The following is a 9,032-nucleotide window of genomic DNA, read 5'->3' on the forward strand; positions in this document are numbered from 1 at the left end:
TGCATGCTTGCATATGCATTTGATATGCCCATTAAATGATCCTAAAGGTCCAAAATCATGTGCTAGTCAACCTGAAATGATAACATGGAATCATGCATTAGGGAAATGGAAATTGGACATTGATCTTGCCAAATGAAGCCATGCATTACACCCATGATCTTGGACTCTTTGGAAAGGTAACATGAAGGCGAACAACATTGTTATTGAACACTTTTCTATTTAAAGCATGGATCATGATGAATTTTAAGGTGGAAGTTGGAGAAATGAAAATAGTTGAAAGTTTTCTATGTTAAAAGTCAAATGACCACTTTTTCCACCTTGAATAACTTTTGATATGAGATTCAAATGAAAATTGTTGCTTCTTCAAAGTTGTATATCTTTCATTCCTCATTAATTTGGTCATAAATTTGACAAGATTTGAATCTTGCATAAGGGAGCTATGGATTTTAGAAGTTTAGGGAAATTGCTTGTTCAATGGTGATGACCCAAAATGACCTATAATGTTTCCTTTTGGTACATTCCCTTGCAAGTAGATTTTTACATTTCTCAAACAATAAAAGTTAGATAAGACATCTTGAATTTTATAATGAAACTTGTATGGTCTTCATATCATAAAAATTGAGCAAGTTATGGTTCTTGGAAGTTGACCTCCTAACTAGGGCACATGCAAAATGACCTATAATCTTTCACCATAAAAAATTACTTTCCAAGCAAACTTAGATATTAATGTCAACATGAAATTTGTTTGGAATGTAATAAAGAGTAATGTTTCACTTGGAATCATTCTCATATGGCAAACATTGTAGGAGATAGGGGCTAGGGAACCCCAATTTTGACAGGTTGACTTTCTCTAGTTAACCTCTTTGAACCATCTTGCAAACTTGAATTTCTTTGCCTCTTTGTGGCTCATGGAGGATAATATATGCATAATATGATGTGTCATGAAGTATCCCTTTAAATATTTGACAAATGGTTGAAGAAACTTGCCGAGGAAGTCACACAAGATACCTAGATGAATTAGGGTTTCCAAGGCAAACAAGCTTCAAACTCTTGATTGTTGGTTCTAAGTGTTGGCAGCAATTTTGGTAAAACAAAGAATGTTCACAAGATGTTGTGTGTGATGTCTTAACATAAGATATCCTATGTACCTTCTAGAGTTCAAGAACATAATCATGTAGGATTGTTTCAGAATGTCATACACAATGTCATGGCATCTGATATGTGTACCTGCTGGAGTTTAAATGGAAAACATGATCATGCAGGATTGTTTCAGAATGTCATACATGATGTCATGACATATGATATTTTGTACCTGCTGGAAATTATAAAAGGATTTATGGAATTATGCAAGATTGTTCTAGGATGTCAGACCAGATGTCATGACATCCTGTACACAGAATATTCAGTATGAATGTCTGGTGTTATGTGATTGTGCAATTAATGGCAATCTATGTATGATTGAAGATTTGATTTGCAGGCTCATTCAATCATTGATTACAACCTGATTTACTTATTTTCCAAGGAGATCTAACCAGGTATTATGAAAAGATTTAATTAGAAAATAGTTTTAGGGTTTTCAAGATGTCCAAGCCCAGCTGAAAGCTTCTATAGAAAGGGACTTGGAAAACCTGTTTTAACAACACAACCAATACTGAGCGAAATATATAGAGAGAGATAGGGTTTGTCTCTTGTTTAGTCGTGAGACTTGTAAGCCATTCAAGTCATCCATTGATGATTGAATTGGTCTGATATGTGGTTGTAATTTGTCACTCTAAAGCTGTTAAGCAAGAGTGTGTGTCCACCTGATCAAAGCTGTGAAGCAAGATCAAGTGTGTGTCTACTTGATCAAAGCTGTGAAGTAAGATCAAGTGTGTGTCTTCTTGATTGAAACTGTGAAGTAAAATCAAGAGTGTGTTATTGAAAAGTGTTTTCTTTTCTCAAGGGATTGTTGTTTAAAATCACAGGTGTGATTGTAGGGAAGTGAGTGGGTTCTCATATCTAAGAGTGCTTAGGTAGAAATTGCACGGGTCGAGATTAGGTGAGAAAGACTGTGACTTGTTGAAGTGTACGGAGAGTCTTTGAACTGATTCTATTTAGTGGATTTCCTTCCTGGCTTGGTAGCCCCCAGACGTAGGTGAGTTGCACCGAACTAGGTTAACAATTGCTTGTGTCTTTTGCTTTCCATTCTCTATCGTTATCCTATTTGTGTTACTCAGATATTAGTGTCGTGACATTACCTTCGACATCTCATATCTAATACCAGAATTTCAATTGGTATCAGAGCAGGCATCCTGCTCTGGTTCTGGGTGAGATCTTAGGGAAATACTTTCTGGTACAATGGAGAGAGATGGAGGATCTGTTCACAGGCCACCAATTTTGGATGGTTCTAACTATGACTATTGGAAACCTCGAATGGTAGCCTTTCTAAAATCTCTTGATAACAAGGCTTGGAAGAATGTGTTAATAGGCTGGGTACATCTTGTAATTACTAAAGAAGGAGAAGCCACAACTGATAAGAAACCTGAAGAATAATGGTCCAAGGAGGAGGATGATCTATCCCTTGGAAATTCTAAAGCATTGAATGCAATATTCAATGGAGTAGACAAGAATATTTTCAGGTTGGTAAACAATTGTGAAGTAGCTAAAGATGCTTGGGACATTCTCAAGACCACTTATGAAGGCACCTCTAGAGTAAAGATGTATAGACTACAACTGCTCATCTCCAAGTTTGAAAATTTAAGGATGAGAGAAGATGAAAATATTCATGAATTTCATATGAGTATCCTTGAAATTGCTAATGCCTCAGGAGCCCTGGGAGAGAAGATGTCAGATGAAAAACTGGTAAGAAAAATACTCAGGTCACTCCCTAAGAGATTTTCTATGAAGGTGACTGCCATAGAAGAGTCTCAAGACATCTCCAACATGAGGGTTGATGAGCTAATTGGTTCCCTCCAAACATTTGAGATGGGATTGAATGATGGTTCTGAAAAGAAAACCAAAAGCACGACCTTTATGTCAAACACAAAAGAGGAAAATTATCAGGATGGTGATGAAGATTTGGCCAATGAAGTGGCAATGCTGGGAAGACAGTTTAACAGACTGTTGAAAAAGATGGATGTAAGATCCAAGGCTAATGTCAAGAACATCTCATCTGACATCAGTAAATCCAACAATGCTGGAAGAAGAGCAAGGTCAGATGATAAGCCCAAAGAAGGAAAAGAAGTACAGTGCTATGAATGTGATGGGTATGGACACATTAGAACTGAATGTGGAACCTACCTCAAAAAGCAGAAGATGCGTCTTGCTGCCACTTGGTCTGATGAAAGTGAAACAGAGGAAGCTGCAAATCTTGTGACAGCATTGACAGGAAGATGGGGTTCTGATGAAGACTAAAGTGATGATGAAGTAACCTTTGAAAAGTTGGCCTCTACCTACAGAAAGTTGTGCCACAAAAGTGTAGAGTTGTGTAAATAGGTTAAAAGCCAGAAGAAGGAAATAACTCAACTTGAGAATGAGAAGGTAGAACACTTGGAAACCATCTCCAAATTAAAAACAGAAGTAGTGGTTCTGAATGCCAAGCTAGATGAAAGTCAACAAGTTGAAAGCCAGAAGATAGTACAGCTGAAGAATTAGAAGGCAGACCATGTGGAAACCATCTCCAAGTTAAAAACTGAAGCTATGTTCTTAAAATTCAAAACTAGAAGAGATGACCAAGTATGTAAGGATTTTAAACAATGGATCTGACTCCTTAGACAAGATTCTCCAAACTGGACTAATAACAGAAGACAAATCTGGCATTGGGTATAATAAATCTAAGGCTGAGAGGAGTTACACTGGTTGCAAACCTCAAGCCAAACCTAAGTGCAGCCATAGTAAAAGCAAACCTGTGATGTCACATCACATGTCACAACATCAAAGGAGAAGACAACAGAAAGGGAAACACCAAAGATGGAGATGCCATTACTGTGGGAAATTTGGTCACCTGAAGCCCTTCTGCTATAAGCTATATGGTTATCCTAGCCCTGTTCATCATCAGACTCACTATCAACCCAGACCCAAACAGCACAGGCCTATCAACAAGAAGCAATGGGTTCCTAAGACTAATGTTACAAGTCTAATAGCTCACATTCCCCTCAGAGCCTTAGCCAAAGAAGAGTGGTATTTTGATAGTGGATGTTCCAGACACATGACTGGAAACATAGACTTGATAACTGATCTTCACCCTCATGCCATAAGCTATGTAACCTTTGGTGATGGAGCAAAGGGTGAAATCAAGGGGATAGGCAAGCTTGATTGTCCCGGAGTTCCTAAACTTGACAATATCCTACTGGTTAAGGGCTTGACTTCAAATCTAATAAGCATCAGTCAACTATGTGATCAAGGTCTGAATGTTAACTTCACTAAAACTGAATGTCTGATTACTAACAAAGACAGTGAAGTAATTATGAAAGGAATCATGACCAAAGACAACTGTTATATGTGGAGCTCTCAAATTGATTATTCCTCCAAGTGTACCTATGTCAAAGAGAAAGGGATGAAGATGAGTATATCTGCTAGAGGAACTCTCAAGAATGATGAAAGACAAGTCTGTGGGAAATGTCAGACAAGGATGTCACACCAGAAGCTCAGACTTAACCTCACTTTCAAAGGAGAAAAGGTCATGATGGCTCAAATAGATGAGAGGTTAGATCAGATAGGTGGACATGTTACTAGTCATATGCAGTCTGAAGTTGGAGAGAGCTTTGTTGGAACTGGGCCACAAGTCAAGCAGATAGAAGGGACTATGTGTCTATCTCAAAGCAAAAGTGCCAAGAACAATGTTGAGAAGATTGGGATGGAGAGTGAAAGGACACCTGCTCCTACACATTTGAAAGATGAAAATAGTGTTTATGTTGAATATATAGCAGATGGAAGCAACTGTTCTCAACTGGGTTGGATGAAACTACTGATAATTGCATACAATCTCACACACGATGTCATGGCATTGTATTATGACAACCTGAATGCTGCAACTATGTCCAAAAATCCTATTCAGCACATTTGGACCAAGTACATTATTTGCTGTCATCAGTCCATTGGAAAATTTGTGGAAGACAAATTCATAGCTCTAAAGCAGGAAATGCAATCAGTTGACAGATTTGCAAGGGATTTGGATGATAATCAGGTTAAATATGTAAGAGGGAAATTGGGGATTTGGACTCTTGTGAAATTATGGAAATAAAAGTGGAGTGGAAAAGGAAATAAAATAGTGTTTGCCCACTTAAAAGAAAGAGCCACATTAATGATGAATCATTACCTAGTATTTATGCCATTTCCACACGCTACCTAAACACAACTCTTTCCATCTTCATCCAACTAATCAAAAAACCTCTGCTAGGGCAAAGAAATTTTGTTTAAAAGTTCAACAACATGTCTCAACATCCATCATCATCTGGGTCAAAACCCTCTCATCATGCAAAGACTCCCTCCATGGAGTTTCTAGATGAAGACGTGTTGGACGTTATTCCTCTTTGTGTGATACCAGGTGACGCCCCAGGGCCCTCTTCCATGGCTGGAAGTCAGCAAGGTAATATCCCTGATAAATCTCCTCATCCAAATGACATGCATTATGCTGATCGTGCCATTAGGAACCTAGTTACTAGGATTCTAAGTGAATGGCATGCAGTTAAGGGTGTTTCTACCCCTCTGTCCAGAAGGGACCCCTCACCTGAGAAGGAACCCCAAGCTGAGAAAGATGATGACTCATCTAGATCAGAAAAGGAAGTGGCTGCTGAGGGATTATGTTCTATAGGTAAAACCCTACCTAGCAAGAAACCAACAAATATGTCTCATGAAATTACTGAGAATATTATTGACCTGGAGGAAGAAAGTCTTGAAGAAGAGGATGACACGTTGGTCCATCCTGTAAAACCAAGTGTAGCTAAGAAACTGAGGACTAGAAAAGGGAAGATTGTGGCTGAAATGAGGACAACAAGAAGAGAGAAAAAGGTTCCTGGTGTAGGACCCTCCAAATCTTGGAGTAAAGTTGAGGTTGGGAAGAGGAAAGAAAGAGAGAGTTCTGACTCTGATGAGGATGTCGAAGACGACGTCCCAGACATCTCCCCTGCTAAAAAGCAGGCTGTTAAGAAATCTCCAGGCAAAGTGGCAGTTGTGCACTTAGACAATATCTCCTTTCATTTAGAAGATGGTGCTGCCAAATGGTAGTTTGTCATTCAGAGGAGGGTAGCTGTTGAAAGAGAGATGGGAAAAGAGGCTGTAGAGGTAAAGGAAGTGATGGATTTGATCAAAAATGTTGGACTGATGAAGATTGTGGTTGCTCTTCCCCAATGTTATGAGGGGTTAGTAAAAGAGTTTATTGTGAATATCCCTGAGGATATTTATGAAAAGAGCAGCAGGGAGTTCTGCAAGGTTTTTGTAAGGGGTAAGTGTGTGATATTCTCACCAACCATTATCAACAAGTTCCTATGGAGAGGAACTGATGGAGGAGAGGATTTAGAGACTACAGACAATCAGGTATGCAGGACTATTACAACTGTCCAAGTTAAGGAATGGCCTAGTAGGAATCACCTATCAGCTGGCAAGCTAACTGTCAAATATGCCATCTTGCACAAGATTGGTTCATCCAACTGGGTGCCTACTAATCATATCTCAACCATCTCCATTGGTCTTGGAAGAATCATTCATGCAATTGGAACCAGGATAAACTATGACTTTGGAAGGTTTATGTTTGATCAAATTGTCAGACATGCCTCCACAAATGCAGTGAAGCTGCCCATTGCCTTCCCTTCCATAATTTGTGGTATTATCTTGAGCCAACAACCAGGCATTCTTAATACAAGTGACATTCCAAGAAGAAGAAAGCCCCCACTATCCATTCATTACAAGTTGTTTGAGGAAAGTCATGTCAATGATGTTGTCAAGACATCTGCCAGAAAGTAGCCTGCATCTCAAGGGAGCTTAATTGATCAATTAAAGGAAACCTGCAAGGAACTGGATAATGGTATAAGGGTGGCCAAGGCAAGAAAAGAAGCTTGGGAGGTTCTTATCAGTAGCCTAGAAAAGGAATAAATGGAGAAGGCTGGTGAGACCAAAGATTCAGATGCCAATACCTCAAGTGAGAGGTCAAATGCTCAATCTAGTGGCAGCTTTGAAGGCTCTGAAGGTGAAGGTGATACTTCTTCCTCTGATTAATGGTCCCCCCCTTGTGTTGACGAGTGAAGTTGAAGACTGTGTGAGGTGTGCTTGAAGAGTGTTCTTGGTGTGGCTGTTGTGGCTGATGTTATAGAAGCGGTTCCCCCTGATGTTTTGATGCTGAAGAATTTGTTTCTTTCTGTTCAAATGTGTAATTTGTGGCAGTCCTTATTGATGCCTTTATGTAATATTTTGGGCTCTTAATGAGTTCCATGGATTTGTCATTATCTCAGCTGTCACAGCTGTGTATAATGTCGGTATGTATCTCCTAAACAATTATGTTTTAACATGTTATATGTTATGACATCTGTGGTGACATTCTCTGCTAGGCTAATTGACATTTATTTTGTCTAATTGGTCACCTTTGGTCAAAATTTTGACTAAAAAGGGGGAGAAGTGATGTAGGAGATGTGGAGCTATGAGGAGATGTATGTGCTGGTGTAGCTGAACAGATGAACTACAACTATTATTGAAGGAGATGTAAGACAGAATGTTGTTCTATTTACAGATGTCAAAGGGGATGTCTGATGTGGTGGTGGACAGGTGATGTTGAAGCAGATGTCAGAATGACATTCTAGTTGTTACATGTGATGTGGTTACATGTGCTGTTATTATCATGGGAGCTGTATGTAGTGCACAGATGTAGGGGGAGAAGAAGTACCCTTGTGCATTTGTATGTCTTACTAGTTGCCTCTATAACTAGTAATTATGTTTGTGTTGCACAGATTTAGGGGAAGAAGAAGTACCCTTGTGCATGTGTGTATTACTAGTAGCTATAGCTAGTAATTGTGTTTGCTTCTGCTGCTGTTTAAATTGTTGTTTAACTGCTGATAGTTTTTCTTGTGAACAAAAAGGACAGATATATGTTTTAGCCAAAATTTGCCAAAGGGGGAGTTTGTTGGTTCCAACTGTTGGCAGCAATTTTGGTAAAACAAAGAATGTTCACAAGATGTTGTGTATGATGTCTTAACATAAGATATCCTATGTACCTGCTGTAGTTCAAGAACATAATCATGCCGGATTGTTTCAGAATGTCATACACAATGTCATGGCATCTGATATGTGTACCTGCTGGAGTTTAAATGAAAAACATGATCTTGCAGGATTGTTTCAGAATGTCATACACGATGTAATGACATATGATATTTTGTACCTGCTGGAAATTATAAAAGGATTTATGGAATTATGCTGGATTGTTCCAGGATGTCAGACCCGATGTCATGACATCCTGTACACAGAATATTCAGTGTGAATGTCTGGTGTTATGTGATTGCGCAATTAATGGCAATCTATGTATGATTGAAGATCTGATTTGCAGGCTCATTCAATCATTGATTACAACCTGATTTACTTATTTTCCAAGGAGATCTAACCAGCTGCTATGAAAAGATTTAATTGGAAAATAGTTTTAGGGTTTTCAAGATGTCCAAGCCCAGGCGAAAGCTTCTATAAAAAGGGACTTGGAAAACCTGTTTTAACAACACAACCAATATTGAGCGAAATATAGAGAGAGCTAGGGTTTGTGTCTTGTTTAGTCGTGAGACTTGTAAGCCATTCAAGTCATCCATTGATGATTGAATTGGTCTAATTTGTGGTTGTAATTTGTCACTCTAAAGCTGTTAAGCAAGAGTATGTGTCCACTTGATCAAAGCTGTGAAGCAAGATCAAGTGTGTGTCTACTTGATCAAAGCTATGAAGTAAGATCAATTGTGTGTCTTCTTGATTGAAACTGTGAAGTAAAATCAAGAGTGTGTTATTGAAAAGTGTTTTCTTTTCTCAAGGGATTGTTGTTTAAAATCACAGGTGTGATTGTAGGGAAGTGAGTGGGTTCTCATATCTAA

The sequence above is a fragment of the Lathyrus oleraceus genome, chromosome 6 (genome assembly GCF_024323335.1).
Source record: "Lathyrus oleraceus cultivar Zhongwan6 chromosome 6, CAAS_Psat_ZW6_1.0, whole genome shotgun sequence".
Classification (NCBI taxonomy): Eukaryota; Viridiplantae; Streptophyta; class Magnoliopsida; order Fabales; family Fabaceae; genus Lathyrus; species Lathyrus oleraceus.